General features: G+C 43.4%; 2 protein-coding genes across 18 annotated transcripts in view; one reads left to right on the top strand and one right to left on the bottom strand.

Annotated features, from left to right (window-relative positions):
- Positions 1 to 10,697, bottom strand: part of ZNF790 (zinc finger protein 790) — a 30,826-nt gene extending 20,129 nt beyond the window's left edge. The window contains exons 1-3 of one of the 6 annotated variants that reach the window (XM_063621279.1): positions 9,858 to 10,134; positions 7,651 to 7,786; positions 5,075 to 5,187 (exon numbers count right to left, since the gene is read on the bottom strand). The gene's annotated coding sequence lies outside the window, so the exon portion shown is untranslated. Of the gene's footprint in view, positions 1 to 5,074; positions 5,188 to 7,650; positions 7,787 to 9,829; positions 10,151 to 10,552 lie in introns of those variants that run through there. The other 5 variants (XM_055250903.2, XM_063621277.1, XM_055250904.2 and 2 more) reach the window with 5 other exon arrangements.
- Positions 1 to 25,062, top strand: part of ZNF345 (zinc finger protein 345) — a 56,289-nt gene that overhangs the window by 13,761 nt on the left and 17,466 nt on the right. The window contains exons 1-3 of one of the 12 annotated variants that reach the window (XM_063621302.1): positions 10,109 to 10,350; positions 11,706 to 11,780; positions 16,161 to 16,303. The gene's annotated coding sequence lies outside the window, so the exon portion shown is untranslated. The other 11 variants (XM_063621298.1, XM_063621299.1, XM_063621300.1 and 8 more) reach the window with 11 other exon arrangements.

Raw genomic sequence — 25,062 nt, 5'->3', positions numbered from 1 at the left:
CATGCCTGTAATCCCAGCTATTCTGGAGGCTGAGGCAGGAGAATCGCTTGAACCCAGGAGGCGAAGGTTGCAGTGAACCGAGATCATGCCACTGCACTCCAGTCTCAGTGACAAGAGCGAAACTCCATCTCAAAAAAAGAAAAAAAAGTTTTAATCTTGCTATGAAATGTATATAAATGCAATCAAATTGTACGAATTTTCTGTCTTGATCAGTTCTTAAACTCCTAACTGGATTAACTGAAAACCCCATAGTAAAGGCCTTACAGAAGGAAAGGTATGCCCATCCAGCCATCAACGTCATTTTCCTGGTACTACTGGCAGGGGACCCCAAGACCAACCACTACACCCCCAAGCTCTGATGATTCACTGGGAGGCTCACAGTGAAGTGATACAAAAGGAAATCAGTAAAGAAAAAAGCACATGGGGCAAAGTCCAGGGGAAACCAAGTGCACACTGCGAAGAGTTCTTTCCCAGTAGATTTATATGGGATTTATTTGTTCCCCAGCAGTGAGTTGTGACAATACATGTGAGATGTTACCAGCCAGGGAAGTTTATTACAGACTCAGTGCCCTATGTTTTTATTGGGGGCTGGTCACATAGGCAGTCTGTGCCTAACACATACCAGAATTTCAGATTCCCAGAAGGAAAGCAGGTGTTTAGCATAAACCATACTGTTTGTACAAAAAATTTAGGCATAGTAAGCCAATTATCAGGAAGGTAGGAACCAATCTGAAATACAAGTTCTAGATGCAAGCCAAAGACTAACCTCATATCAGGCCTTTCTAAGGATAAGTAGTCTCAGGCCTGCTGTGTTAACTAATTTCTGCTCACTACTGTCCTAAAGATGTATGGTTTTCTGCAACATCAAATTACAAGACGCATGAAAAGGCAAGAAAAATCATGACATACTCAAGACATAAAAGCAAAAAGCAACAACAAACAAACAGAGGTAGACTCAGGTAGGATCTCCCCAGGAGCTTGAGGCTGCAGTGAACTGTGATTGCACCACTGCACTCTAGCCTGGGCAACAAAGCAAGACCCTACCTCAAAAATTAAAAGAAAAGAAAAAGATATGATGTAGATGTTGGAACTATCTAAAAAGGAATTTAAAATAACTATTATTGATATTTTCAAAGCTTTACCATAATGTTTTTCAACCAGAGGTGATTTTGTTCTCCAGGAGATATACAGCACAGTACGGAGAAGTTCTTGGTAGTCACAACTGGAGAGGTGCAATTTGCATTTAGAGGACAGAGGTCAGGGATGCTGCTAAATACACTACAAGCACAGGATAGCTTGCCACAACAAAGAATTGTCCAGCCCCAAATAATGGTCCAAGGTTGAGATGCCCTAAGTAATCACGACAGTGTGTTTTTGGTGAAGGACAGAAAGATAGATTAATGGAAGGAACAGGCTGGGTGCAGTGGCTCATGCCTGTAATCCCAGCACTGTGGGAGGCGAAAGCAGGTGGATCACTTGAGGTCACGAGTTCGAGACCAGCCTGGCCAATATGGTGAAACCCCATCTCTACTAAAAATACAAAAATTAGCTGGGTATGGTGGCACATGCCTGTAATCCTAGCTACTCAGGAGGCTGAGACAGGAGAACCTCTTGAACCTGGGAAATGGAGGTTGCAGTGAGCTGAGATGGCACCACTGCACTCCAGCCTGGGCAACAGAGCGAGACTCCATCTCAAAAAATATATATATATATATTTTTAGGCCAAGGCAGGCGGATCACCTAAGGTCAGAAGTTCAAGACCAGCCTGTCCAACATGGCAAAATCCCATCTCTACTAAAAAATACAAAAATTAGCTGGATGTGGTAAGGCAGGGGGAATTGCTTGAACCCAGGAAGTGGAAGTTGCAGTAAGCCGAGATTACACCACTGCACTCCAGCCTGGAGGACATAGCAAGACTCCATCTCGGGGTGGGGGCGGGGAGGCGGGGAGAAGTTATTTATTTATTTTTTTGTAGAGACAAGGTTTCACTATGTTGCCCTGCTGGTCTCAAACTCCTGGCCTGAAGCGCCCCTCCCGCCTCTGCCTCCCAAAGTGCTTGGATTACAGGCATGAACCACCACTCCTAGCCTATAATACTTTTTCAGGAACACATAAAAGAAAGTGTACATGACCTGCAGTTAGATGAAGGGTTCTTAGACATGACAACAACAGCACAATCCATAAAAGAACAACTTGATATACTGGACTTCATAGAAAATTTAAACGTCTGCTATTCAAATAACACTGTTAAGGAGAAAGACATGGGATAGATTGGGAGAAAATATTTGTAAATCATATATCAGGCAGAGGACTTGTATCCAGAATATATAGAGAACCTTCAAAACTCAACAAGTAAACAAATAACCTCAAGCTTAAAATGTGCAAAGGGTATACATGGAAATAAAAAGATAGATACCAGGAAAAAATATTATAAAATGTCCCTAAATGAGATTTATAAATCACTAATTTCCACCATATATAAAGTGCTCATACATTTCAATAAAAATGAATAATATTTCTAGAATTAAAAAAATTAGTATTATAGTAAGACAGACAAAGGAAACATAGTTCATGGAAATAATAAGTTTTAAATATTTAAAAAGGTATTCACCTTCATATCCAATGAAACAAAGTCAATAATATAGTCAAAATGAAACTATAAAAGTCACTTTAGGGATACAATGGAGTGGCTTGCAGCAAACCAGTATTCCTGCACAAAACTAAAAAATCAGATATAATACAAAAAAAACAAAAACAAAGCTTTTTTACTTTTTTTCCTGTATGAAAAAGACATGAGGGGCTGGGCACGGTGGCTCACGCCTGTAATCCCAGCACTTTGGGAGGCTGAGGCAGGTGAATCACAAGGTCAGGAGTTCGAGAGCAGCCTGGCCAACATAGTGAAACCCTGAATCTACTAAAACTACAATTAGCTGGGCGTAGTGGTGGGTGCCTGTAATCCCAGCTACTCGGGAAGCTGAGGCAGGAGAATCGCTTGAACCCAGGAGGTGGAGGTTGCAGTGAGCCAAGATCGCACCACCACACTCAGCCCTGGCGACAGAGTGAGACTCCATCTCAGAAAAAAAAAAAAAAAAAAAAAAAAAAGACATGAGGGAGTGTTTGAGACAACCAGGAACAGCATAGTCAAGACTCTAGATTGTAAGTAATTGTAGACCTTGCACAGCCACATTTTTCCTGGATTATTTGCCAATTCGTGAAAAAGGGCAGAAGGATCCAGACCGCTGGGACTTTAGTTTTCTGGGCCTAAAAACACAACATAGTTTTCTGGGCCTAAAAACACAACATTGGAGACTTTATGGGCCAAGATCCGTGTGAGAAAAGAGGGACAGAGACTTGAACTCTACATAAGGCTGGTTTTCGTCTCAAGACAGTTACCCATTTCTGAAACTGGTTGGGTCAGGAGGCTCAGGAACTTAAGTGGAAAGCTTCCAAAAAGCAGCAGAGTTTTTGGTAGTCTTGCTGGATTAAGAAGACAAAGATTTTGAGTTCAGGCCCTGGCGGGGGAAGGGGCCTTGGTGAACACGCCAGATCCTCCTACTGAAACCCTGATGGGCTACGCCCTAGGAGCAGCGGCAAACCAGAAGCACAATGAACCTCAACAACAGTAATGGAGCCTTGACTCAACTCAGTCACTGATTAAATGAAGGTCATCAGCCCCTACTTGATTTGCCCAGTAAAGGAAAGGATGAATTCTCTAAAGGAAGATATTATCTGCAGCCTCTACTATTTTTATACACCAGTCCAGAATTTAATTTTAAAAAGTATTAAGCATGCCGAGACAGGACTGTATGACAGAAAACTCTTTGAAAAAACAAACAGGCCGGCCAGGCACAGTGGCTCACACCTGTAACAGCACTTTGGGAGGCCGAGGCGGGTGGATCACCTGAGGTTGGGAGTTCGAGACCAGCCTGACAAATATGGAGAAACCCCATCTCTGCTAAAAATACAAAATTAGCCGGGCGTGGTGGCACATGCCTGTAATCCCACCTGCTCGGGAGGCTGAGGCAGGAGAATTGCTTGAACCCAGAGGCGGAGGTTGCGGTGAGCCGAGATCGCACCATTGCACTCTAGCCTTGGCAACAAGAGCGAAACTCCATCTCAAAAAAAAAATAAATTAAAAAAAAAAAAAGGCCGGGCAGGGTGACGGATGCCTGTAATCCCAGCACTTTGGGAATGCCTGGGTGGATTGCTTGAGCCCAGGAGTTTGAGATCAGCCTGGGCAATATGGCAAAACCTCACCTCTATAAAAAAAATTAGATGGGTGTGGTGATACATACCTGTGGTCCCAGCTACTTGGGAAGCTGAGGTGGGAGGATCGTTTGAGCTCAGGAAGTTGAGGCTGCAGTGAGCTGAAAACACACCACTGTGCTCCAGCCTGAGCAATAAAGCGAGACCCTATCTCAAAAACAAAACAAAACAAAAAACAAAAAAAACCCAAAAAGCCCCCAAAATCCAAACAACAAACAAACAAGCAAACAATAGAAATAGACCAAAATGTGATCCTGACATTAGAGTAAGTAGGCAAGGACTTTTAAAAAAGATGAAAAGATGAAAAATTACACCAAAGAACTGGTGTACACATTGGTATGTATAATTGCAGTCCCGAAAGAAAAGTAGAGAGAGCATGGAGAAGAACCCTATTTGAAGAGATAATGGCAAGGAATTTCCCAAAACCGATTAAACACAGCAACCATAGATTCAAGAAGTTCACCAAAACTCTGAGAAAAAAATATAGATAACCTAGAATTCTATAGTCAGTAAAAATCTCCTTCAAAAAAGAAAGGATAAAAAGACATTTCAGACAGACCGTGAGAATCCATTGCCATCAGAACAGCACTAAAAGAAATACTAAATGGAGTTTTTCGAGAAGAACAAGATCTCAGATGAAACAAAGAAATTTAGGCCGGGCACAGTGGCTAATACCAGTAATCCTAGCAATTTGGGAGGCCAAGGTGGAGGTTCATTTGCATCTAGGAGTTCAAGACCAGCCTGAGCAATATAGCAAGACTTTGCCTCTACAAAAAATAAAAAATTAGCTGGGTATGGTGGTGCACACCTGTGGTCTCAGCTACTCAGGAGGCTGAGGCAGGAGGATCACTTGAGCCTGGGAGGTCGAGGCTGCAGTGAGCCATGATCATGCCATTGCACTCAACATGGGTGACAGAGTCCCTGTTTCCAAAAAAAAAAAAAAATTAGTAGGGAAGGAATAGCAATAGAAAGAGTAAATATGTGAATATAAATGAATATTGACTGCACAAAGTAATATATTGCCCTCTGGGGTTTTGAATCTATGCAGAATTAAAATAAATAACAAAAATAAAGCAAAAATGAGGATGGAGGTAAATGGAGTTAAAGTATCCCAAGGTCTTCTAGCAGTATTGGGGGAATGGTAAAGTCAATAATTTGTCCTAGACTAAAACAAAGAGGAATGCTGTAATCTTTCAGGTCACCACTGAAAGATTTTTAAAAACATGTACAACAAATTGACAGAAAAAATGGATCCACCTTTGGCTTTGCAGAAAATGACAGTGCAATATGACAGCACGAAGATTTATAAAGAACCTAGATTCCTTTTTTTTTTTTTTTTTGAAGGGGATGGTGGGAGATGGAGTTTCACTCTTGTTGCCCAGGCTGGAGTGCAATGGCATGATCTCGGCTCACTGCAACCTCTGCTTCCCGGGTTCAAGCGATTCTCCTGCCTCAGCCTACCCAGTAGCTGGGATTACAGGCATGCACCACCACACTTGGCTAATTTTTGTGTTTTTATTAGAGAAGGCGTTTCACCATGTTGGCCAGGATGGTCTCGAACTCCTGACCTCAGGTGATATGCCCATCTCAGCCTCCCAAAGTGCTTGGATTACAGGCATGAGCCACCACACCTGGCCCCGATCTTATTTTTATCTGGAATATTATATATTTCATTTACACATTCATTGTCCACTTCCCCAACTAGAATGGTATACTCTGTGAGGACAGGAAATCTTGGCTGTTCTGTTAACTGATATTTTCCTAGTGCCTAGAATAGCACCTGGCACAGATAAGGAGCTCAATGAGGCCAGGTGCAGTGGCTCACGCCTGTAGTCCCAGCACTTTGGGAGGACGAGGCGGGCAGATCACGAGGTCAGGAGATCAAGACCATCCTGGCTAACACAGTGAAACCCTGTCTCTACTAAAAATACAAAAAATTAGCCGGGCGTGGTGGCAGGCACCTGTAGTCCCAGCTACTCGGGAGGCTGAGGCAGAAGAATTCTTGAGCCCGGGAAGCGGAGGTTGCAGTGAGCCGAGATAGTGCCACTGCACTCCAGCCTGGGCGACAGAGTGAGACTCCTTCTCAAAAAAAAAAAAAAAGCTCAATGAATATCTGCTGAATGAAGAAATACAATGGTTGACAGGAACAGGAAATAGGAACTTTCACACATTTTTGGTTGGAATAAAAATTAGTTCACCATTTGTGGACAGTAAATACTTACATAGCCTCTGTGTTCTAACTGCATTTCCTTAGATTCTCTATTCGTCTATTTGGCACTCGTTCATCAAGAGGCCAATTATACTAACTATATTTTCTTATTTTCTGTATTCTTGATGCTCTGGCATTTGGGGACCTTACCAAAAACAAGGAGAGGCTGCTCCTCTCAGGGCTAATTCCTAAAGATAATCACAGTTTTCCAGTGAGCACAGCTTACATATGCAAACCAACCAATCCTGAGTCTATACCTCTCTGATATTGTGATGTAATAAGAAATATGTATTTTGGTCTTTATCCATGTCCATGGTTCTCATGGGTCCTAAAACCCTTGTAGTTTCCTAAACAGAGTATTTTCTGTTAAAACACTTGTTCTTAGCCGAGTGCAGTGGCTCACACCTGTAATCCCAGCACTTTGAGAGGCCAAGGCGGGCAGATCACGAGGTTAGGAGTTCAAGACCAGCCTGGCCAACATGGTGAAACCCTGTCTTTACTAACAATACAAAAATTAGCCGGGTGTGGTGGTGCACATCTGTAATCCCAGCCACTCGGGAGGCTGAGGCAGAATTGCTTGAACCTGGGAGGCAGTGGTTGCAGTAAGCTGAGATTGCGCCACTGCACTCCAGCCTGGGCAATAGAGTAAGACTTTGTCTTGGGAAAAAAACAAAACAAAAAACAAAACAAAAACACTTGTTCTTTTGTCCTTGGTTATGTTCTGAATGTGTCCCCCAAAATTTATATAGTGAAACTTAATTGCCAATGTGTTAGATTAAGAAGTGGGGCCCTTCACGCCTGTAATCCCAGCACTTTGGGAGGCCAAGGCGGGCGGATCACCTGAGGTCAGGAGTTCAAGACAAGCCTGGCCAACATGGTGAAACCCCGTCTCTAATAAAAATACAAAAATTAGCTGGGATTGGTGGCATGTGCCTGTAATCCCAGCTACTCGGGAGACAGACAGGAGAATCACTTGAACTGGGGAGGTGGAGGTTGCAGTGAGCCAAGTTCATGTCATTACACTCCAGCCTGGACGACAAAGAGAGACTCTGTCTCAAAAAAAAAAAAGAAGTGGAGCCCTTAGGAGGTGATTAAATTATGAGGGAAGAGCCTACATAGATGGAATTAGTGCTTTAAAAAAAAGGATTGAGGGAATGAGTCCAGCCCTTCAGTACCTTCTGACATGTGGGGACACAGCATTCCTGCCCTCTGGAGGATGCAGCAGCAAGGTCCCATCTTGGAATCAGAGAGCAGACCTACCAGACACCAATCCTGCTGGCATCTCAATCTTGAACTTCCCAGCCTCCAGAACTGTGGGAAATAATTTTCTATTATTTACAAATTACTTAGTCTCAGGTATTTTGCTGTAGAAGTACTAAGGGACTAAGACACTTCAGTTCCTGAAATAGCACCAGAGTAATAAATGTGAAAGATGTCTTTATTGTTCGTTAGCCAACCCCTTTCAACCACAAGTGAGTTAATGAGGTGATGTTAGTAAAGCCCCTACATAACCACAGGATAGGGCAACCAAACATGTGATTAGAAGGTTGGAAAGTTCTGCCCTACCCCATGACTTCTGGGAAAAGGAAAAGGGCTGAAGGTTGAACTCATCACCAATCGCTGCTGATTTAATTAATCATGCCTACATAATGAAGCCTCCATAAAAACACAAAGGGCTAGGTTCAAACAGCTTATTTCCCGGCCCTCCCCACAGGCATTTTCTTTTTTCTGTTTTTTAGGAGACATTGGTGGGGTAAACATATAAAAATGTGATTGCCTCATTCAACCAAGAGCCTTAGCCATAATTAAAAGATGTTCAGATGGAGCTGTACAGGAATGGGATGTTGGAGAACTAGAGCAACAGAGCCACATTAGGTATAGATCGCTTCCCTGTATAGTCCAAATTTTGTTGTTTTTGTTTTTTGAGTCTTTTTGTTTGTTTGTTTGTTGTGTTTTGTTTTGTTTTAAGGAGCGGAGAGTTTAATAGGCAAGAAGGAAGGGAGAAGACAGAAGGAAGAAGTTCCCCCATACAGAGACGTGGGTGGGGGTGGGGGTGGGGGTGGGGGTGGGGGTGGGGGTGGGGGTGGGGGTGGGGGTGGGGGTGGGGGTGGGGGTGGGGGTGGGGGTGGCTCCAAAGCCGAAAGAGGAGGTCCCCTTGTGTTTTGGGTTTTTGGGGGGTTTTTTTGAGACGGAGTCTCACTCTGTCACCCAGGCTGGAGTGCAGTGGTGCGATCTCAGTTCACTGCAACCTCTGCCTGCCGGGTTCAAGCCATTTTCCTGCATCAGCCTCCCAAGTAGCTGGGATTACAGGTGCACACCACCACGCTCAGCTAATTTTGTATTTTTAGTAGAGAACGGGGTTTCGCTATATTGGCCAGGCTGGTCTCGAACTCTAGGGCTCAAGTGATCCACCCACCTCAGTCTCCCAAAGTGCTGGGATTACAGACGTGAGCCACTGCATTCATACTTCGTTTTTTAATTTTGTTTTGTTTTGTTTTGTTTGTAGAGAGTATGCTGTTCAGGCTGGTCTCAAACTCCTGGGCTCAAGTGATCCTTCTGCCTCAGCCTTCCAAAGTGCTGAGATCACAGGCATGAACCACCATTCCCGGCCTTTCCTGCCATTGTTAAAAGCTTCAGGATTATATTTTACATCAGCATTTCCTGTTGTCATACACTTCCTGCCATCATATTTCGGCAAACTCTACCACCTCCCAAAGTTTCTAGCTTAAAAAATTATTGATTTCCTCCTAGCTCCCCTTTCTGTCAGTTTTTTAATTTTATATTTGTTTTCAAATGAGTCCTCACATTGATTTTAAAAATTTAACAAGATTATAGTGAAAAGGAAGTTTCCCTTTCATATTTATCTTCCCTATATGCATCTATTATGATGAGTTTCTTTTTTAAACTACTTTGAGTACTCATAACTGATTTTGAATTCTAGTTCAGAAAAAATGTCTGAATGTTAAATGTTTACCTAAAAATGCTATTTTATTATATCAGTAATGGAGCTTCCCCCCTTTAAAACTGCTGCTCCAGGAAGATACAACCTTGTTATCACAATTTAAAGAGAAAATGAGACTTGGAGGTTCAGATTCCTCCACAATCACAGTATCAGCTACCCACGCAGTGACCCACATTCAGGTGATTACACACACTCATACACAGATCCATACACGATCTTGCCCCCCCACCTCCACACACTCAATATGACCTCCCCAACGCCCAAAGCTGCACACTTCTTGACCTCACCTCTCACACACATACCAATCTGACCCGCACGCGGTTTCTTTCACTCAACTACCCAGACACCCCTCATCCCACCAGCACAAGCAGGCCCACTGCGGTCTCACACACACTCGATCCTTCCTTTGCCCAGTCTCACGTGCATGACTGGGATCCTGGATTTGTCCCCTTCCGACTCCCCATGCTGGTTCGGTCCCAGAGGCTCAGGTGCCGCATTGGGGTGCGCTCTGCCGGCTCCACACGCTACGCAGCTGCCCGCCTCAAGAGCGTCTGCGTGCTTCCAGCTTTAAGTGGAATTCCAAGCAGCCTCCGGGGCACAGTTAGTCTGGTCACTGCGGCCAGACTGCTGCCTCAGGACCCAGAGAACGCAGCCCACTTTCGTTGGGCCTAGCTATCCCCGGCGAGGCTTGGACTACGTTTCCCAGGAGACCCTGCGGTCCAGTATGTCTCCCGGGGAGGGGCGGAAGCCCGGGAGCCGCCCTCTGAGGCTGGGCTGGGTGAAAGAAAACTTGCACCAGAGGACTTAAACAGGCAAGAAGGACTTGGTTAAAGACTATTGCAATAGTCAACTTCCAATACAACAGCAGCTGGAGATTTATAGCTAACGGGCTGGGTGAAGGAGTTAAAGGATGGTAAATTACTAAGAGGAAGTTAAGTATCAAGGGTGGGGGGATTGTTGCTAAACTGGCTTAGCTGGATTCTTGCTCAAGTGCGCTTCGCAGGCTATGGAGGAGGCCTGGCCAAACAACAAGAGCTCAGAGGAGCCTGACTAAAGCTTGGTCTAGGGACTCCTTGTCAGGTGAGACTCCCGGAAGGCTCCGATGGGCAGCTCACCTCAAAGAGATAGTTTTGTTGGTGCCAGAGTCCGCGCCATGGGAATCGGGATGGCTGGGCTGTAGCTTTCGGCAACCTGTCGCTTTCTGGACTACACTTCCCAGAAGACTCTAGGCCCAGGGCACTCTCCCGCGATAACTAGATTGTCTCTTGAGTGGGCGGGATCTTCCCGCGGTTTTGGGCAAGCGGCCTTGGGGCTTTGTGAGATAGCTAGGGTCGACTTGTTTGGATTCCAGTAGAACGGAGCTGACCCTATCCAAGCAGGCGTAAGTGAGGCGGCTCGGAGCCTGGCGCGACAGGAACTCCCGACCTGTGTGGGCTGCGTGGGGAACAGGCTAAGGAGCGATTGTGAGGAGTGTGTACGGTTGTGACTGGGGGTGTCTCTATGGTGGGCGTGTGTCTGTGCGACCGTGTATGGAACTGTGAGGGCGGGGAGGAGGACTTTTTGTTTATGTTTGTGCGGGTGTGAGTAGAGTTAGTGACCGGGTTGGGCACTGTGTTTGCGAGTGTGAGGTTCCTGCACCGCGGTTGTGACTGTATGTCCCCTTGGGGGTGTGTGTGTGTGTGTTTACTACCATTTGCCGAACTGCATGTAGTATGCCTTAATTTTGAGGTTTGTGGCTGCTTCCGTGTGTGTGTGTGCGCGCGCGCGCGCGTTGGTGATATTGTTGATGTAGGGTGCGTGTGACTTTGTTGTCATTGTGACCTCAAGGTGTATGTCACTGGGAATTTGAGTGAGGGATGCCCACGGACTCTGTGGTTGCGTCTGTGTCTACTCCCGTGGTGTGTATGAGTGTGTGATTGTGTGTTGTGTTTAGGTTTGGGGTGCCTGTGACGTTTATGTCCCTATGGTGTGAGTGAGTGAGTTTGTGTGACTATGTGTCCATATAGCCAATGTAGGTATGGGGAGTCTTTGTCTTTGTGACTTCAGCCACTGGAGATCCCTGTGAGCTCAGGGACAGATTCTGCCCAGAACGGCATTGACCCTGCCGTTGTCTGTGATGCCTGGATTGAGCAGGACGCCCTAGACTTCTCTGACCTTCCTCTGTAGGTGGTGGGCAGTAGGGGCTGAGCCAAGATAACTTCTGACATAGTCAAACCGACTCCCTCTCGGAAGAACCTGATGTTTCCTGACTCCTTTCTCCTTCCTCAGCTCTGCCCTGCTTGGATAGAGGCCTCCGGACAGGAGTAAAGAATGGCTGTTGAACATCCACAAGGCACCTGCAAGGTAGCTTGTCGTGTCCTCTTGTTTCCTGAAATCGCTTTTTCTTTGTCAGGACATAGTTGCTTTCCTTCTCTTGAAAATTCTTGCCTGTCAGATGACCTGATCCCTGGAGTTTCCATTTTGAGAAAATGTGGTGTCTTCAAAACCCACCTCCCATACCTGATTTTCCCTTACTGGTTTGTCAGATGGTTTTAATTTTTCTTTTTCTTTTTCTTTCTTTCTTTCTTTTTTTTTTTTCTTTTCTTTTTTTGAGACAGAATCTGGCTCTCTCGCCCAGGCAGGAATGCAGTGGCGCGATCTTGGCTCACTATAGCTTCCGCTTCCCAGACTCGAGCAATTCTCGTGTCTCAGCCTCCCAAGTAGCTGGAATTACAGGCGTATGTCATCAAGCCCGGTTAATTTTTGTATTTTTAGTAGAGACGAGGTTTCACCATGTTGCCCAGGCTGGTCTTGCACTCCTGGGCTCAATCCATCTGCCTGCCTCAGCATCCCAAAATGCTGGGATTACAGGTGTGAGCCACCGCACTTGGTTTTAATTTTTCTTTATGCTGTCCTTTTTTTTTTTTTTTTTTTTTTTTTTTTGAGACGGAGTCTTGCTCTGTCACCCAGGCTGGAGTGCAGTGGCACAATCTCGGCTCACTGCAAACTCCGCCTCCCGGGTTCATGCCATTCTCCTGCCTCAGCCTCTCCGAGTAGCTGGGACTACAGGCGCCCGCCACCACGCCCGGCTAATTTTTTTTTGTATTTTTAGTAGAGACGGGGTTTCACCGTGGTCTCGATCTCCTGACCTCGTGATCCGCCCGCCTCGGCCTCCCAAAGTGCTGGGATTACAAGCGTGAGCCACCGCGCCCGGCCTATGCTGTCTTTTTAAAAACTACAATTTCTTTCAGATTACAAAAGTAAAACATGATTGTTTTAAATAATTTCAAAAGTACAGAAATCCCTGATGAAGAAAATTTATTTTATATATGCACATAAAACATAATTGAATTATGCAGCATTTGCCATTTTATATCCTACATTTTCACATAAAATTAAATATTTTCCCATATAGTATATTTTGAAAATTTTTTTAGAGATGCATAACATTTATTTAAATGCCAACGGCTTTTTTCTTCTTCAAATTCGGTACAGAAATGGGACCCACTTGCGCAGCTTAACAAGTAAAATACCAACTTGTGCAGTTTAACAAGTAATTATAAAGACCCATGTAAGGGGTACCCAGATCAATAAATAGAATACATCTATCACTGAAGAAGCCTCTACTGTACTCCTCCACAGTCACAAACAACACCGTGCTCCTGTGATGATAATCACTGTGGTATTTCGTTGCCCTTCATTAGAGCTTTAGTACCTATGAATTAATCCCAAAGCCATAGAAGTGCAATTTTTGTTTGTTTTCTAACTTTGTATGAATAGACATTCTTTTGTTTCTTTTTTTCACAAAAGACTACATAATAAAAGTGACAGTTCATTCTTTTTTTTTTTTTTTTGAGACGGAGTCTTGCCCTGTCACCCAGGCTGGAGTGCGATGGCAAGATCTCAGCTCACTGCAGTCTCCGCCTCTTGGGTTCATGCGATTCTCCTGACTCAGCCTCCGGAGTAGCTGGGATTACAGGCGCGTGCCACCATGCGTGGCTAACTTGTGTATTTTTAGTAGGGACAGGGTTTCACCATGTTGGCCAGGCTGGTCTCGAACTCCTGACCTCTGGTGATCCGTCCGCCTCGGCCTCCCAAAATGCTGGGATTATAGGCATGAGCCACTGCACCCAGCCAACAGTTCATTTTTTATTGCTATATGTGTACTATCCCATTATATGAACATATTATAATTTACTTAACCTTCTACTCTTTTTTGTTTGTTTTTGAGACGGATTCTCACTCTGTTGCCCAGGCTGGAGTGCAATGGCACGATCTTGGCTCACTGCAACCTCCGTCTCAAATTCAAGTGATTTTTCTACCTCAGCCTCCCAAGTAGCTAGGATTACAGGTGTGTACCACCAGGCCCGGCTAATTTTTGTATTTTTAGTAAAGATGAGGTTTCACCACGTTGGCCAGGCTGGTCTTGAACTCCTGACCTCAGGTGATCTGCCTGCCTTGGCATCCCAAAGTGCTGGGATTACAGGCGTGAGCCACTGTGCCCGGCCTTATCCTTCTACTCTTGATGGACATTTGTCTTGTAATTTTTGGCTACTACAGGCAGTGTGACTATGATCATTTTGTGTGCATATTTTGGTACACATTTGCTTGCATTTCTTTAGAATACATACCTAGCGATTAAATTGCTGATAGTGGCTGGACGCGGTGGCTCATGCCTGTAATCCTAGCACTTTGGGGGGCCAAGGCGGTGGATCACGAGGTCAAGAGATCAAGACCATCCTGGCCAACATGGTGAAACCCCGTCTCTACTAAAAACACAAAAATTAGCTCGGCGTGGTGGCGTGTGCCTGTAGTCCCAGCTACTCGGGAGGCTGAGGAGAATCGTTTGAACCCGGGAGGCAGAGGTTACAGTGAGCCAAGATCGTGCCACTGCCCTCCAGCCTGGCAACAGAGCGAGGCTCCATCTCAAAAAAAAATAAAAATGCTAATAGGTAGGGTTTGTATATCTTCAGTTTTACCAAACATTGCCAAACTGTTCTCTAAAGATACTGTACTTGTGCCAGCAGTTTACAAGAGTTTTCTTAGCTCCACATCCATGCTAGACATCATAAAACTCTTAAATTTTTGCCAATCTGGTGGGTGTCTAATGTTATATTTAATTTAAATTTCCTTTATTGCTAATAAAGTTGAGCACTGATTCTTGGCCATTTGAATGTCCCCCCGCCTTTTTTTTTTCTTTGAGTCTGAGTCTCTATTGCCCAGTCTGGAGTGCAGTTGAATGTCCCCTTTTATAAGATGTTGTTCAAATATTTGACCAATTTTTAATTGGGTTTTTCTCTGATTTACAGCAGTTGTACATATGTGTATATATCTTCTGTAAATTAATCTTTTTTCAGTTGTATGTGTGATAAGTATTTTCACCTGCTGTGGTTTGGCTTTTCATTCTATGTGGTGCCTTTTGACAAATAAAAGTTCTGGATTTCATTGTAATAAAATCATTTCCTATGGTTAGTCTTGTTTAAGAAATTTTTGTCTACCTCAAGATAATGAAGATTTTCTTCGGTCTTAAAGCCAAAAGCTTGCTTGCTTTTTTTTTTTTTGACTCAGAGTTTCGCTCTCGTTGCCCAGGCTGGAGTGCAATGGCACGATCTCGGCTTACCACAACCTCCGCCTCCTGGGTTCAAGCTATTGTCCTGCCTCAGCCTCCCAAGTAGGTGGGATTACAGGCATGCACCACCATACCTGGCTAATTTTGTATTTTTAGTAGAGACAGGGTTTCTCCATGTTGGTCAGGCTGGCCTGGAACTAGGTGATCCGCCTACCTCAGTCTTCCAAAGTGCTGGGATTACAGGCATGAGCCACCACACCTGGCCAAGCCAAAAGCTTTCTAGGTTTGGCTTTAATGTTTAGGTCTTTACACCACCTGGAATTTTTGTAGGGTCGGATTCAATTTCATTTTTCTCCCGAGTGTGTATTCAGTTATTATAGTATCATTTATTGGAAAGTTCATATTTTCTGCACTGATATGCAGTACCATTTTAGTAAAAAAATCAAGTGAACATATATGTCTATGTCTATTTCTGGATTCTGTTCCACTGGTCTATTTGCCACTCCTCGCAGTAATAACATACTGTCTTACTTACTGTAACTTTGTATTTGGAGCAAGTACACTTACCTTCTTTTTCCTCAGGAGTGCCTTGGCTGTTTGTGTTTCTTTGCATTTTCATGTCAATTTTTGAATTAGCTTGGTTCCACCGAAACATCTCTTGGAATTTTGATGAAATTGCATTGTATGTATAATTTTATGAGTAGAAATTTGGAAACTCTTCTACACTTGATCTTAGCCAAAAGGCCAAGAGACAATGGGGGACTCTTCTAATAATATGAGCCTCTCAGTTGATGTAGGTCTTAGTGTTTCTCAACAAGGTCTTGCTTATCTCCTATAAATAGTTCTAGACAAGTAGGAATCACATAATTCATTGTACAGAGTGTTCCTTTGGCATTGACTGTCTGGAATCTGAGCAGTTCAGATAATGATCAATCATAGTGATAATTTTAGCCTGGGTTTTTTGTTTTTTTTTTTAATTGAGCACCTATCTCCTCCTGCCTGTCCTTGTCCCCCTCCTCTACCTCTTCCTCCTCCTCGAAAAGCAGCTGTATTAGAAAGACTAAAATGTGTGGTAACTTGAACAGCTAGGTTGTACAAGAAAGGAATTGAAAATTCCCTTTCTGATGTCTTCCAAACCTTGAATTTCATTTAAATGCACCTTATTCTTTCCTCAGGCCTCTAACTTCACCCTGGAGTTGAGCAGAAACGTGGCTTGCCTTTTCACTCAAATCAGTCTTGGACTCCAGACAAAGGGTTGGAACTTTGAGCAAATAAGCAGGTTACTGGTAACAGTGCCTGAGGAAAGACAAAGCTATAGGTGAAAGGTTCTTTATATACGGTATCCTCCCACTCCTATCTTCTCCAGCTCTTTATGTACTAATATAATTTTTAACATTTTCTTTTATTCTTGGCCTCCTGAAATACATTTTTGGAAGTGGGGGATATGAAAATTAGATTTAGATATAAATGTAGATCTTTATTGTCTAATATTTTTATGTTAGTAATATCTGGTACAATCAAGCCTGCTTTTTGCGGTATATTTTACTCTTCTCACTTATCAGGTTTCTTTGTTTTTTTTTCGTTTTTTTTTTTTTTTGAGATGGAGTCTCTCTCTGTTGCCGAGGCTGGAGTGCAGTGGTGCAATCTCAGGTCACTGTAAGCTGTTCCTCCTGGGTTTGCCATTCTCCTGCCTCAGCCTCCCGAGTAGCTGAGACTACAGGCACCTGCCACCACGCCCAGCTAATTTTTTGCATTTTTAGTAGAGAGGGGGTTTCACCGTGTTGCCAGGATGGTCTCGATAACCTGACCTCGTGATCCGCCCGCCTCGGCCTCCCAAAGTGCTGGGATTACAGGTGTGAGCCACGGCGCCCGGTCTTTTTTTAAAAAAAAAAAACAAAAAAACAGTTTCGCTCTTGTTGCCTGGGCTGGAGTGCAATGGTGTGGTCTCTGTTCATCACAACCTCTGCATGATTCTCCTGCTTCAAGTGATTCTCCTGCTTCAGCCTCCTGAGTAGCTGGGATTACAGGCACGTGCCACCATGCCTGGCTAATTTTGTATTTTTAGTAGAGACAAGGATCCTTCATGTTGGTCAGGCTGGTCTCGAACTCCTGACCTCAGGTGATCCACCCACCTCGGCCTCACAAAGTATTGGGATTACAGGCGTGAGCCACCGCACCTGGCCCATGTTTCTTTTTTAACTACCCTTTTCTCTTCCCAACCTCTCACCTCCACTGTGCTGTGTGAGGTAATTTCTGCCTCTACATCTTTGCCATCTTTTCTTACCAACTCTTTACTTCACATATTGTCTTCATTGGAAAAAAATTATCTCAGATTATTTTACCCACACTAGCCTCATCTCTCTGTAATACGACATAAAGAGCGTGACCTTAAGTATCAGAAAAATGTGGCATCTGATTTCACCCATATCACTTGTGAGTTTAACCTGTGAAGAAGAGATAATAATTTTCTGTCAGTGTTGTCAAGATTGAAATAACTTATGTGCACAACACTTGATACACATCAGGTGTTGAGTAAATGTTATTTCCCTTCTTTTCTTTCTTGGGACCTCTATATCAATTACAGTAGAAAGCATTTAACTAAATGCCTTTTGGTTTTTCCCAAAATATCTTATATATAAGTTTTGTTCCCTACCTACACTGTAAATCATTTAGAACTAGTATTATGACTTTCAGTTCTCTTATATATAACTTTTCAATCCATTTTAAATTTGTTTTGCTTTGATTTGGGGATCTAAATTCAATTTTTTCTCATTTACCTGGTCTTATTCCCATATCATTTATTCAGTGATAACTTATTTGCTTTTCCCTTACTTTGTACTGCCTACTTGGCGATATTATAAATAGTTCATATTATATATTTGAATTTTTTTTCAGTTCTTTGATTTATGTCTCTGTGCTTCCGCCTGAACCATGTTTAGATTTTCTTTCAAAAACCTTTGAATATGTGATCAAATGTGTCCCTTCTTAAGATTGCTGTATTTGGCCAGGCCAGTGGCTCATGCCTGTAATACTAGCACATTGGGAGGCCGAGGCAGGTGCATCACCTGAGGTCAGGAATTCGAGACCAGCCTGGACAACATGGTGAAACCCCATTTGTATTAAAAATACAAAAATTAGCTGGGCATGGTGGCAGGTACCTGTAATTCCAGCTACTTGGGAGGCAGGAGAATCACTGGAACCTGGGAGGCAGAGGCTGCAGTGAGCCACGATGGCGCCACTGCACTCCAGCCTGGGTGACAGAACGAGACTCTGTCTCAAAAAAAAAAAAACAAGAAGATTGCTGTATTCTTTATTTTCATTACAAAAAGAATTCCTTATTACAACAAATTTAGAAAATAGAAGGATAAAGAAAAAACAAAGGCCATCTGTAATCCTATCAATTAGATATAACTACCATCAAATTGTTACAGCAAATACTTAGAATTCTTTTTTAAATATGATCATTGTGTAGCTATTGATCTTTGTGACCTGTGTTTATTATGCCAAAATACATATCAACAGCTGTCCGTGTTAACATTTATCTTTATCATGAATTGTAATGGCCTCATAGAGTTATTTCACCAAGGCTTTTTTGTTGAATATAGTTTGCTTACAAATTATTGGCTTTATAAATAACCATCTACTTTGGCCAAATGCTGGTGCTTGTTTTTTTCCTTTTCAGTAAAATTATAATTATATACATAATTAATGAATGTATTTTTCTTATAAAAATTGTTTATTTATTTATTTATTTATTTTGAGACGGAGTCTTGCTCTGTTGCCCAGACTGGAGTGCAGTGGTGCCATCTTGGCTTACTGCAAGCTCCACCTCCCAGGTTCACATAATTCTCCTGCCTCAGCCTCCCGAGTACCTGGGACTACAGGCGCCCGCCACCTCGCCCGGCTAGTTTTTTTGTATTTTTAGCAGAGACAGGGTTTCTGCATGTTGATCAGGCTGGTCCCGAACTCCCAACCCCAGGTGATCCGCCCACCTCAGCCTCCCAAAGTGCTGGAATTACAGGCGTGAACCACTGCCCCTGGCCAAGTATACGTATTTCAAATGTCAGTAAATACTTCCAAAATAATTTCAAATTGGCTTGATCACTTCACAGTACACTCAGTTGTCTCTAACAGAATCTGCTTTTCTAACTGCCAGTTAGGTCACTTATAGCTGCATAAGGTACAAAATAGCACTTAGAACAAATAATGATTTCATTTCATTTAAGCTATTCTTTTTTTGTTTGTTTGCTTGAGACTAGGTTTTGCTCGTCACCCAGGCTGGAGTGCAGTGGCACGATCTCGGCTCACTGCAACCTCCACTTCCTGGGTTCAAGCAATTCTGCCTCAGCCTCCCAAGTAGCTGGGATTACAGGCTCCTGGCACAACACCCGGCTAATTATTTTGTATATTTAATGGAGATGGGGTTTCACCATGTTGTCCAGGCTGGTCTCAAACTCCTGACCTCAGGTGATCCGCCCACCTAGGCCTCCCAAAGTGCTGGGATTACAGGCATGAGCCACTGCGCCTGGCCTAAGCTAGCTATTCTTTTTTTTTTTTTTTTTTTTTTTTTTTTGAGACGGAGTCTCGCTCTGTCGCCCAGGCTGGAGTGCAGTGGCGCAGTCTCGGCTCACTGCAAGCTCCGCCTCCCGGGTTCACGCCATTCTCCTGCCTCAGCCTCTCCGAGTAGCTGGGACTACAGGCGCCCGCCACCACGCCCGGCTAATTTTTTGTATTTTTAGTAGAGACGGGGTTTCACTGCGGTCTCGATCTCCTGACCTCGTGATCCGCCCGCCTCGGCCTCCCAAAGTGCTGGGATTACAGGCGTGAGCCACCGCGCCCGGCTAAGCTAGCTATTCTTAACCTTGGTTACTAACCTCTGGTCCCACCCTCAGCAATTCTGATTTAATTGGTCTGGGGTATGGCCTGAGCATCTCCATTATTCTCATTATTGTTTTAAGACTAATCAAGCCCATTTTTCTCGTTATTGTTTAAAGACTAATCAAGCAAAGCAGTGGGAATGGAGAAGGAACAAAGAAATCTGTAACTGGTTGTAATCAATTAGTTGTAAACACCCCTTGCACTTGGACTAGCCAATCACAGTTTGTAAAAGGTCACCAGATGACTCTAATGCACTGCCACAATTGAGAACTGATGACTTCAGCGCATATAAGCTGATAGAAAAACATTAAAATTTAATTTGATGCGGAGTGGGTTCAAACTTTGGAATATTTAAAAAACTACCCAAGAGGCCGGGTGCAGTGGCTCATGCCTGTAATCCCAGCAATTTGGGAGGAAAGCGGGTGGATCACCTGAGGTCGGGAGTTCGAGACCAGCCTGGCCAACATGGTGAAACCCCGTCTCTACCAAAAATAGAAAAATTAGCTGGGTGTGGTGGTGGGCACCTGTAGTCCCAGCTACTTGGGAGGCTGAGGCATGAGACCCCTTGAACCTGGGAGGTGGAGGTTGCAGGGAGCCGAGATTGCACCACTGCACTCCAGCCTAGGCGACAGAGTAAGATGCTGTCTCAAAAAATAAAAATCAAAATAAAAAATAAAAAGCTACCCAAGTGATTCTAATGTACACTCAGGAATGAGAATCACTGAGTTAGATAATCATGATTCGTTTTATGGAGCTGAGCACAGTAACTGTGGAAGAAAAATCAAAGTCATGTATCAAGGAAGTAGCGGAAGTAGTTTTGGCAGAGGCAATCAACAATATCTGCCATACCTGTGCACTTGCTAGCAATTTATTGTATGAAAATACACTGTTCATCTTAGTGGTGTCTTGGGGGAGAGAAAACCTAAAGTATGTGGTACATACACATACCACGTTTAATCAGCAGTCTTCTTTTTAAAAACAACAACAACAAAAACTTTCAAAAGCTTTGGGTTTTGTAAATCTTAAACTTTTTTGTGGTTTTTTTGTTGTTGTTGTTGACAGCCTGACAGTTGCTCAGGCTGGAGTATAGGAGTGCAGTGGCATGATCTCAACTCACTGCAGCCTCTGCCTCCCAGGTTCAAGTGATTCTCCTGCCTCAGCCTCTTGAGTAGCTGAGATTACAGGCATGCATCACCACACCTAGCTAATATTTGTATTTTTAGTAGAGATGGGGTTTTTCCTTGTTGGCCAGGCTCATCTCAAACTCCTGACCTCAGGTGATCCTCCTGCCTCAGCCTCCCAAAGTGCTGGGATTATAGGCGTGAGCCACCACACCCAGACTTTTATGTTTTATTTTTATCTTCACCAGTTCTTTTTTTTTTTAATTTTGAGATTCTTTTTTTGTGACATTGAATTCAAATCTGTTTTATATTATTTTTATACAGGCATTTAATTCTATCAATTACTTTTTATTTGGTAATTTCTTGATGTCCAGTTTTTTTTTTTTTGCGACGGAGTCTCACTCTGTCACCCAGGCACCCAGACTGGAGTGCAGTGGTGGGATCTCGGCTCACTGCAAGCTCCGCCTCCCGGGGTCACGCCATTCTCCTGCCTCAGCCTCTCCGAGTAGCTGGGACTACAGGCGCCCGCCACCACGCCCGGCTAATTTTTTGTATTTTTAGTAGAGACGGGGTTTCACCGTGGTCTCGATCTCCTGACCTCGTGATCCGCCCGCCTCGGCCTCCCAAAGTGCTGGGATTACAAGCGTGAGCCACCACGCCCGGCCGATGTCCAGTTTTTGATATGTATCTTGCTCTTGTTTACCTCGTTTCTAGGCTGTTTGTATTTCCATTTAGTTTCATATTTAACATGAGAATTATTTAGGATATGTTTTGTTAACTTTAAATTTTTTATTAAATTTGAAACTTGTAGAAGTTACAAGAATAGCATAACATATTCCTGCGTACCAGTTACTCAGATTCACCAGTTGTTACCTTTTGCCTATTTGCATTATCATTCTCATATGAACTTGTTTTCTTCTCTCTCTCCCTCTCTCTGTCTGCACACACACACACACACACACACACACACACCACACACACATTTTATCTGTACCATTTAAGACTAAGTTGCAGTTTTTTTGTTTGTTTGTTTTTGTTTTTTTTGAGACAGAGTCTCATTGGGTCACCCAGGCTGGAGTGCAGTGGCGTGATCTCGGCTCACTGCAAACGCCGCCTCCTGGGTTCACTCCATTCTCCTGCCTCAGCCTCCCGAGTAGCTGGGACTACAGGTGCACGCCACCACACCCGGCTAATTTTTTGTATTTTTAGTAGAGACGGGGTTTCACTGTGTTAGCCAGAATGGTGTCGATCTCCTGACCTCGTGATCCGCCCTCCTTGGCCTCCCAAAGTGCTGGGATTACAGGCGTGAGCCACCGCGTCTGGCTAAATTGCAGATATTTTGCCCCTTTATTTCCTAACAACAAGAATATTCTCTTACATAACCCACAGTACAGTTATTAAAATTTTAACATTTATATGATACTCTAATCCATATTTAAAATTTTTGATTCATCCCAGTAATGTTCTTTATAACAAACCACCCTACCCTCTCTCCTCATCTATCCAGGATCCACTTTAAAATCACACTTTAAATTTATTAATTATGTCTCTCTAGTCTTTAATCTGGAAGAGTTGCTCTCTCTTTGTCTTTCATGATCTTGGCATTTTTGAAGAGGAGAAGCTAGTTATTTTGTAAAAAGTCCCTTAATTTGGGTTTGTCTTCTGGTTCTTCATGCTTACATTCAGGCTATGAATTTTGTGGCAGGAATACCATAAAGGTAATATTGTATCCTTCTTTCTGCATCATCTCAGGAGATACATGATGTTGACTTATTCCATTTCTGGAGATGTTAACTTTGATAATTTGTTAAGGGGATATCTACATGTTTCTCCACTGTAATATTGACAGTTGTCTATTTGTAATTAATAGATAATTTGTGGAGATATACTTTGTAACTCTGTAAATAACTAGTCACCAAACTTTTCCCCACTAGTTTAACATCCATCCACTGATAATTATTCTTGGGTCTGTTATTAGTAAGATGTAATAGCAATAATGGGAGGAGGTTTTTTTTGTTTGATTTCTGTCACCATTATTTTGTCTTTATTAATTGGTTGGCATTCTACTCTAAAGAAGAGCTTTCCCTTCTCTCCCACTTATTCATTTGTTTATGTCAATATGAATTCATAGATGTTTACTTTCCTCAATGGGTTATAATCTGTTGTTATTTATTTTTATACTCAAATTGTCCCAGATTTGGCCAGCAGGAACCCATTCTGGCTGGCTTTTGTGTTCCTTTGACTTGTCTCCATTATTCTTTGAGCATTTCCTTACTTCCTGGAATGAGAGGATGTTCCAGGCTCATTCCTAAATACTGTCTTAGCTCCAGCCTGGAATGAATCATTTCTCTAAAGAGCTCTGGTTCCTTGCAATGTGAATATTTGGAAACCAAGATCTAGGTGACGGGACTGCAGTGTTCATTCTTGTCACAACCTGTTCCATATTTACATCTTCCTTCTGTAGTAGTAAGAAACCTGGCTTCCATTATCCTCATTAGATTTACGAATTTGTTCAAGTCTAGAATTTATACATACAGAATGTGAGAATGCTAACCTATACTATGGTAAAAATCAAGCATACTAAGTAGGGTTCAGTATTTGCTTATAGTTCTCTTTATCTTTTTATTTTTATTTATTTATTTTTGAGACGGAGTCTCACTCTTATCACTAGGCTGAAGTGCAGTGGCACAATCTCCGCTCACTGCAACCTCTGCCTCCTGGGTTCAAGCGATCCTCTGCCTGAGCCTCCTGAGTAGCTGAGACTACAGGTGTGTACCGCCATGCCCAGCTAAATTTTTGTATTTTTGTAGAGATGGGTTTTCAGCATGTTGGCCAGGATGGTCTTGATCTCTTGACCTTGCAATCTGCCAGCCTCAGCCTCCCAAAGTGCTGGGATTACAGGCATGAGCCACAATGCCCAGCCTTTTTTTTTTTTTTTTTTTTTTTGAGATGGTGTCTCACTCTGTCGCCCAGGCTGCAGTGCAGTGGCATGACCTCGGCTCACTGCAACCTCTGCCTCCCTGTTCCAGTGATTCTCCTGTCTCAGCTTCCTGAGTAGCTGGGATTACAGGTGCCCACCACCACACCTGGCTAATTTTTGTATTTTTAGTAGAGACGGGGTTTCTCCACGTTGGTCAGGCTGGTCTTTAACTCCTGACCTCAAGCAATCCACCCACTTTGGCCTCCCAAAGTGCTAGGATTATAGGCATGAGCCACTGCACCCAGCCAACTTCTCTTTATCTTTGGACTGGGAGTACGTAGTCAAAATATTGTGTTCTAATTTACTTGGATTTGTTTTTTTCCCCCATTAAGTTTGCTTTTGAAATACATTTAAGTTTGTTCCTACCGTTTGGCCTTTTTTATTACTCTATTCTTGGTGACTTGATTGTATGAGTATGTAAAAATATTAGCATGCTACCAAAAGTTAAAACTAGCTGGGTGTGGTGGCTCACACCTGTAATCCCAGCACTTTGGGAGGCTGAGGCAGGTGGATCACTTGAGGCCAGGAGTTCAAGACCAGCCTGGGCAACACAGGGAAACCCCGTCTCTACCAAAAAATACAAAAATTAGCCAGGAGTGGTGATGCACACCTGTAGGCCCAGTCACTTGGGAAGCTGAAGCAGGAGAATCACTTGAACCTGGGAGGTGGAGGTTGCAGTGAGCCAAGATCATGCCACTGCACTCCAACCTGGGTGACAGAGTGAGACCCAGTCTCAAAAAAAAAAAAGTTAAAACTATGCAAAAAGGTAAAGTTAGAGCATCATCACTCTGCTCCCACAACCCTTGTTTTGGTGAGTGTTAATGGGCTCAATTGTGTCCCTTCCAAAATTCATATCTTGACAGCCTAAACTCCAGTGCCTTAGAATGTGAATGTATTTAGAAACAGGGCCTTAAAGAGATAATTCAGTTAAAATGAGGCCATTAAGGTGAGTACTCATTCAACCTGACTCCTATCTTTATAAGGGAGGAAATTTGGACACACAGAGAGATGACAAGGATACACACAAAGACCATGTGAGTGCACAGCAAGAAAGTGACCATCTGCAAGCCAAGGCGAGAGGCCTCAGAAGAAACCAAA

This window comes from Symphalangus syndactylus, chromosome 17, assembly GCF_028878055.3.
Source record: "Symphalangus syndactylus isolate Jambi chromosome 17, NHGRI_mSymSyn1-v2.1_pri, whole genome shotgun sequence".
Classification (NCBI taxonomy): domain Eukaryota; kingdom Metazoa; phylum Chordata; class Mammalia; order Primates; family Hylobatidae; genus Symphalangus; species Symphalangus syndactylus.
This window is presented reverse-complemented; position numbering and strand designations above follow the sequence as displayed.